The sequence below is a fragment of the Oryctolagus cuniculus genome, chromosome 9 (genome assembly GCF_964237555.1).
Source record: "Oryctolagus cuniculus chromosome 9, mOryCun1.1, whole genome shotgun sequence".
NCBI lineage: Eukaryota > Metazoa > Chordata > Mammalia > Lagomorpha > Leporidae > Oryctolagus > Oryctolagus cuniculus.
In genome coordinates this window covers 21537842-21544807 of record NC_091440.1, presented here as the reverse complement: position 1 = coordinate 21544807, position 6966 = coordinate 21537842, and the positions used below count along the sequence as shown (strand labels likewise).

The window sequence follows — 6966 nt, the reverse complement described above, 5'->3', positions numbered from 1 at the left end:
TGTATGTGGTAGTGTGTCTAGCTTTTGAAGTCACTGACAAAAAGATCTGATAATGTTCCGTGTTATGACACTTCCATTATCCCACAAAATAAAGACTTTCTTGCTTTAAAAAAAAATGGCTCCATGCTTCAAAGTAAAAGCTTGTCTGTACCTAACACTGACGGCTTCATTTATACTGTGTGCAGAGCCAAATTGCAGTTCAGGAGTGAGTCTGGATCTGTCGGTGACCCAATTAGAGAGCCTGACATGGGGTTACCAGGGCACAGGCTGCTGCTATGTAACCTTGACCCACTACATTCAGAGGTGAAGAAAGAACATAGGAACCGGTGGTGTGCTGGGAGAAGAAATGGCACTGGTTTTTTAGTACACACCTACTGGACTAATTCCCAAAAGTTCACAGAACTGCAATGTTCCTTTGAGTTCCAGGGCCTGGGTTAATGTGCTCGGAGTATGGGTTTTAACAAGGGATAAAGGTTGCAAGACAGGTAGTAACCCATCTGACTTCTGCTGATTAATGTTATGTAAATATAAATTGGTGGGTCTGTAAGTAGTGTTCCTCTCCTTCCTTCCCAAGGTCAGAGAAAGCAAGCACAGAGGTTAGACTGAGAGAGACTAGTGTGCCAGTTCTTTTCCTGATAAAAAGCTATGTTGGAGGTCACATGGCAGGTGTGTGACAGATGGCTTGCTGACACTCATAAATTTAAGGTTTACATTCTCCAGCCCCAAGATATGGCACTAAGCAAAGTCCACTCCACTACTCATAAGAGAAAGCAGACCAGAATGTAATTTCTCAACAGTAGGCAGTTACCAACACCTAAGTCTCAAGAAAAAAAGGACAGAGTGAGCTAACACACTCGTTCTTTCTTATTTGATGAATTAGAGAACTCACACATCATATGGAGAGCATCCAGGAATGTTACTCTAGCATGTGGCTTTTCACTGGAGTGCAAATGAAGTCTTTGGAGGACTTGAGGAATGCATGGGGATGCTCCTGGCACTGAGATGAGCACACGAATTGCCATACATTCTGCAAAGCACACTCTAGTCTCAGGCAGTGAGAAATTATCCAACCTAATATCCAACAGCAGTGCTGCTGAGAAGTCCTTGGGCTCCTGTACACATGTGGGAGACCTGGAAAAAGCTCCTGGCTTTGGCCTGGCCCAGCTTAGGACCATTGCAGCCATTTGGGAAGTAAACCAGCAGAGGAAAGACCTCTATCTCTCCCTCTCTCACTCTCTGTCCCTTTCTCCCTCCCTCCCTCCCTCTCTCCCTCTCTCTCTCTCTTTCAAATAAATAAAATAAATCTTAAAAAAGAAAGAAAAGTATTAAAAAAAAAAAAAGAAGACGACTCTTCCACTTATCCCTGATGAAGGACTAAAAAGGAGCAAGGGAGAAAGAAAGAAATATGGATGCGGAGATCCCTTTAGAGTCAAAAAATCTGGTCCAACAATGTCATTTCCAAGACCAGCCTAATCAGAACTCTTCAATAGAAGTAAGAATGGGGTCGGTGATGTGGTGCAGTGGGTTAAGCTGTCACCTACAATGCCAGCATCCCATATGGATCCTGGTTCAAGTTCTGGCTGCTCCACTTCCCAACTAGCTCCCAGCTCATCTGGGAAAGCAGTGGAAGGTGGTCTAAGTCCTTGGGCCCCTGCATCCACATGTGAAACCTGGATGAAGTTCCAGGCTCCTGGCTGGTATAGCTATTTGAGGAGTGAACCAGCAGGTGGAAGACTTCTCTCTATTTATATCTCCCTCTCTCTGTAACTCTGCCTTTCAGACTGTTGGCAGCATGGTTACAATAACATTTATTAACACCCATAATCCCATATCAAAGTACCTGATTTAATTCCCAGATCCACTCCAGATTCCTGCTTCCTACCAATGTTCACCCTGCGAATCAGCATGTGATAGCTCAAGTATTTGGGTCACTTACACCTGCATGGAAGATCCCAATTAAGTTTCTGACTCCTAGCTTCAGCCTCATCCAATTCTGACCACCACAGTATTTTGGGGATGAATCAGTTGATAGAGATCTCTTTGACTATTTCTCTCTCTCTCTCCCCCTTTCAGAAACAAACAAAAATTATAGAGAAAAATAATAGAAATAGAATAGATTAAAGGACAAAGTTTGCATGATATTAAAATTAAAAAACATTTTTTAAGCCCTGCCCTAGTTCTGTTACCACCTGGTTCTGTGATAACTAAAAGTTGTCATCTGAATTAATTCTATGCATTATAAATACATACATTTCAAACAAACTATGTACAAAATAGGAGTTAGTAGCATTTTATAGCTAAAAAATGAAATTTATATAAGTTAAAAAAAAGTCCAAGAAATATGAATTACAAATGGTGGCAGTGGAGTGCAAACCTTGTTTCACTTGATACCAAGTGCATCTTTTACCCTTTAGCAACATGTTGGGGTTGCAATGCTCTTACCTTATGAAAGAGTATGAGGAGAAATTTCAGAAATCTACATCAAGCTTTTCAGTTCAGAAATATTTTGTTTTAATGATAATTGTCTTGTATTTTGTATTTGTCTCTAATTAATTTACTTATTTCTTTTATTGATCATCTCAATTACTGATTTTATAACCAAAGTTTACAGAAATTGTTCTCTCTTAATTTTTTTAAAGATTAATTTGTTTATTTGAATGGCAGAGTTACAGAAAGAGGGAGAAGTGGTGGGGGAGGGAGAGAGAGAGTGAGAGGGAGAAGAAGAAAGTGAGAGACAGAGATTGATCTTCCATCTGTTGGTTCACTCCCCAAATGGAGGCAACATCCAGGGTTGCGCCAGACCAAAGCCAGGAGCCCTAAGTTTCACCCAGGTCTGCTACTTGGGTAGCAGGGCCCGAACACTTGGTCCATCTTCCACTGTTTTCCCAAGCACATTAGCAGGAGCTGAATTGGAAATGGAGCAGCAGGGACATGAACCAGCTCCCACACTGCAAGCAGCAGCTAAACCCCCTGCACCCTGCAGCACAAGCCTCTCTCACTGAATTCTAAGAAGTGGGGAACATAGTAATTTAAGCCATGTTTATTTTGGTCTTCTATAACCTAAAAAATTTTTGAAATTTTATCTGTACTTTGATATACATCTGAAATTTTCCAAATAATTTAAGTAGGTAACAGAAATACATAATAAAATTGATAAAAAATGAAAGGGAAAAAGAAAAATACAATATAATTAATATATAGTGAACTGTATTACACATTTTCCAATGTCATATTTTATAATTTTTATATTAATTTTTCTAAAATATGTTTTAAGAACAAAAAACATATGGACATCTCAATAGACATAGAGAAAGTATTTGATAAGATTCAACACCTCTTCATGATAAAAACCCTTCATAAATTAGGTCTAGAAGAAACATTCCTCAAAATTATAAAGACTAATCACAAACCAACAGCCAATATCATATTGAATAGTAAAAAAACTGAAAGCATTTTCCCTGAGATCTGGAACAAGACAAGGACGTCCACTTTCATCATTCTTACTCAATATAATACTGGAAGTTTTAGCAAGAGCAATTAAGGAGGAGAAAGAAAGAAAGGGCATAAAAATTGGAAAGAGGAAATCAAATTATCCATATTTGTGGATGACATGATATTGTATATGGAAAAATCTAAACACTCCATCAAAATGCTGTTAGAATTGATAAACCAACTCAGAAAAGTTACAGTTACAAAATAAATATTCAAAAATAATAGTGTTTTTGTATTCTAATGATGAATTCACAGAAAGAGAAACCAAGAAATCCCATTCCCCAGAGCCACAAAAGAAATCAAATATTTAGGAATAAACTTAAAGGAGTTAAAGAGCTCTACAATGGAAATTATCCAACACTGATGAAAGAAATCATCAAAAACATTTTAAAAAGGAAAGATATTCCTTGCTCATGAATCAGAAGAATCAATATAATTAAAATGTCTATACTACTTAAAACAACTTACAGATTGAATGCAATCCCTACCAAAATACCAATGCCATTCCTTACAGAGTTAGAAAAAACAATCTTAAAATTCATATGGAATCACAGAAGACCCCAAATAGCCAAAGCAATCCTGAGCAAAAAGAATCAAGTGGGGGGCCAGCACTGTGGCACAGCGGGTTAAAGTCCTGGCCTGAAGCGCCAGCATCCCATATGGACATTGGTTCTAGTCCTGGCTGCTCCTCTTCCCATCCAGCTCTCTGCTGTGGCCTGGGAAAGCAGTAGAAGATGGCCCAAGTCTTTGGGCCCCTGCACCCACGTGATTCTGTTAAAAGCTAATTGAGATGATCAATTAAAAAAATAAGTAAATTAATTAGAGACAAAAACACGGAAGAAGCTCCTGGCTCCTGGCTTCGGATCGGTGCAGCTCCGGCCGTTGCGACCATCTGGGGAGTGAATCAGTGGATAGGAGACCTCTCTCTCTGACCCTACCTCTCTCTGTAACTCTGTCTTTAAAATAAATAAAATAAATCTTAAAAAAAAAAATCAAGTGGGAGGCATCATAATACCCGATTTCAAGGCATCCTACCAAGCTACAGTAATTAAAACAGCTTAGTACTGGCATAAAAACCGACACATAGATCAATGGAACAGAATAGGGAGCCTAGAAATTAATCCACATACATACAGCCAACTGATTTTTGACAAAAAGTGCCCAAACCATACCATGGAGTACGTATAATCTCTTCAACAAATGGTGCTGGCAAAGCTGGATGTATATATGTAGAAGAATGAAATTAGATCCATACCTCTCACCATATACAAAAATCAACTCCAGGTGGATTTAAGACCTGAGACTATGACGTTACTGGAAGAAAATGTAGGGAAAACACTCCAAGACATTGGTGTAAGGGACCCCCAAAGCACAGGCAACAAAGGCAAAACTAAACAAATGTAATTATATCAATCTCAGAAGGTTTTGCACAGCAAAGCAAATGATCAATAGAGTAAAGAGACACCCAACAGAATGGGAAAAATATTTACATACCACCTCTCTTACAAATGATTTTTTTCTGACATGATTAATATCCTGAATACATCAGCAATTTTAAAAATTCAACAAAAAATCCAATTGAGAAATCAGTGAATGACTTCAATAGACAGTTCTCAAAAGAAGAAAAACAAATGGCCAACAAATATATGAAAAAATGCTCAACATTACTAGCCATCAGGGAAATGTTAATCAAAACCACAATATCACCTCACCCCTGTCAGAATGATAAAATACAAAATACAAAAAGCAACAAATGCTGGTAAGGATATGGACAAAGAGAAAACAGTTATACACTATTGGTGGGAATGTAAATTAGTGTAGCCACTGTGGATAACAATGTGGAGATTTCTTTAAAAATTAGAAATAGGCTTGCCATATGGTCCAGCAATCCCACTACTGGCTATATACCCAAAAGACTCGAACACATGTATCAAAGAGATACCTGGGGGCAGCACTGTGGCATAGTAGGATAAGCCTCCACCTGTGATGCCAGCATCCCATAGAGGTACTGGTTCGAGTCCTGGCTGCTCCAGGTCAGATTAAGCTCCCTGCTGTTTGCCTGGGAAAACAGTGGAAGGTGACCAAGTACTTGGGCTCATGCACCAGGTGGGAGACCTGGAAGGCACTCCTGGCTTCAGATTGGACCAGCTCTGGTCTCTGTGGCCATTTGGGGAGTGAACCAGCAGATTAAACACCTCTCTGTGTCTCTCCTTCTCTCTGTGACTCTGCCTCTCAAATAAATAAATAAATCTTTAAAAAGAGACAGAGAAACAAAGAGAAAGAGAGATAGCTGCACCAACATGTTTATAACAGCACTGTTCACAATAGCCAAAATTTGGAACCAGTCAAGGTGTCCATCAACAGATGACTAGATAAACAAAATTTGATATATATAAACAATGGAATATTATTCAGTTATAAAAAAGAATGAAATTCTACCATTTGCAGTAAAATGGAGCAATTTGAAGACACCAAGTTGAGTGAAATAAGCCACATCCAGAAAGACAAATGTATCGATATTGCTGTACATATAGTTTTGTAAAAGTTCGCTTTATAATTTTTTTCAAATCAATGACTAAGAATGTTACACTGCCATACTTTTAATGACCTGTGATTACTTTAAAACTTATTGTATATGGATGAAATGGTCATTTGTCCATTCAACTACTGTTGATAGCTATTGTCTATATTCCCACTAAGCTAGGTTCTTTTTTATTTTTACTTGTTAAATTCATTTATGGTGAATTCTTAAATCTGTTTACAGTAATGTAAATTTAAAATATCTTATCTCAAAAACTAAAAAAAGGGGTGGGTTAAAGGAAAAAAGGGCAGGGAGGAAGGGAGAAAAGAAATATCATTATGTTCTTAGAATTGTATCTATACATCGCTTCTCGGCCTTTTGGCTAAGATCAATAGTAGTATCTGTTCTTATCAGAATTGTATCTGTAAATCATGTTGATTCTGTTAAAAGCTAATTAAAATTTTAAAAAGCAAGCAACCAAAGAAACATGCTTTAAGACACCTTCATCCAAACCTTGAACTTGCATATTTTGATTGTTGAACTAAAGGAGTATGGTCACACTATCACCTAATTAGCAAAACCATCCTTATTACCAATTAGCCAAATCTCATTTTCCTTCTATAATGAATAAATCCTCTTACAAAAGAAATACAATATTGTTCATATACTCCTAATAAAGCTTTTCTAAATGTGTAACACTAAGGCAAGACAATCACCAAACATGCCAAATTAGTATAATCACACTTTAAACTGAGTGAAGTACTCCAACGAACCAAGGCTCCTGAAGCTAGAGGTAAATGGTGCATCTTAAAATTAAACCCAGTGCCTGGCCGGCAGCCCAGAGCCAAGCCATGAGCTGGATCCACCCGCATTGCTAGCAACCCGGTCCCACCTTGTCCCCCACATCTGAGAAGGTGAGCTCCCTGGCACCACTTCTGCCTGTGACATGGGTG

General features: G+C 38.4%; 1 non-coding gene across 1 annotated transcript; it reads left to right on the top strand.

The window, feature by feature from the left end:
- The first annotated feature begins 6375 nt into the window (after positions 1-6375).
- On the top strand, positions 6376-6560 carry LOC127492235 (U2 spliceosomal RNA). The gene has a single exon (XR_007921392.1). It is a non-coding gene; the product is annotated as a U2 spliceosomal RNA (small nuclear RNA).
- The last annotated feature ends 406 nt before the right edge of the window (positions 6561-6966 follow it).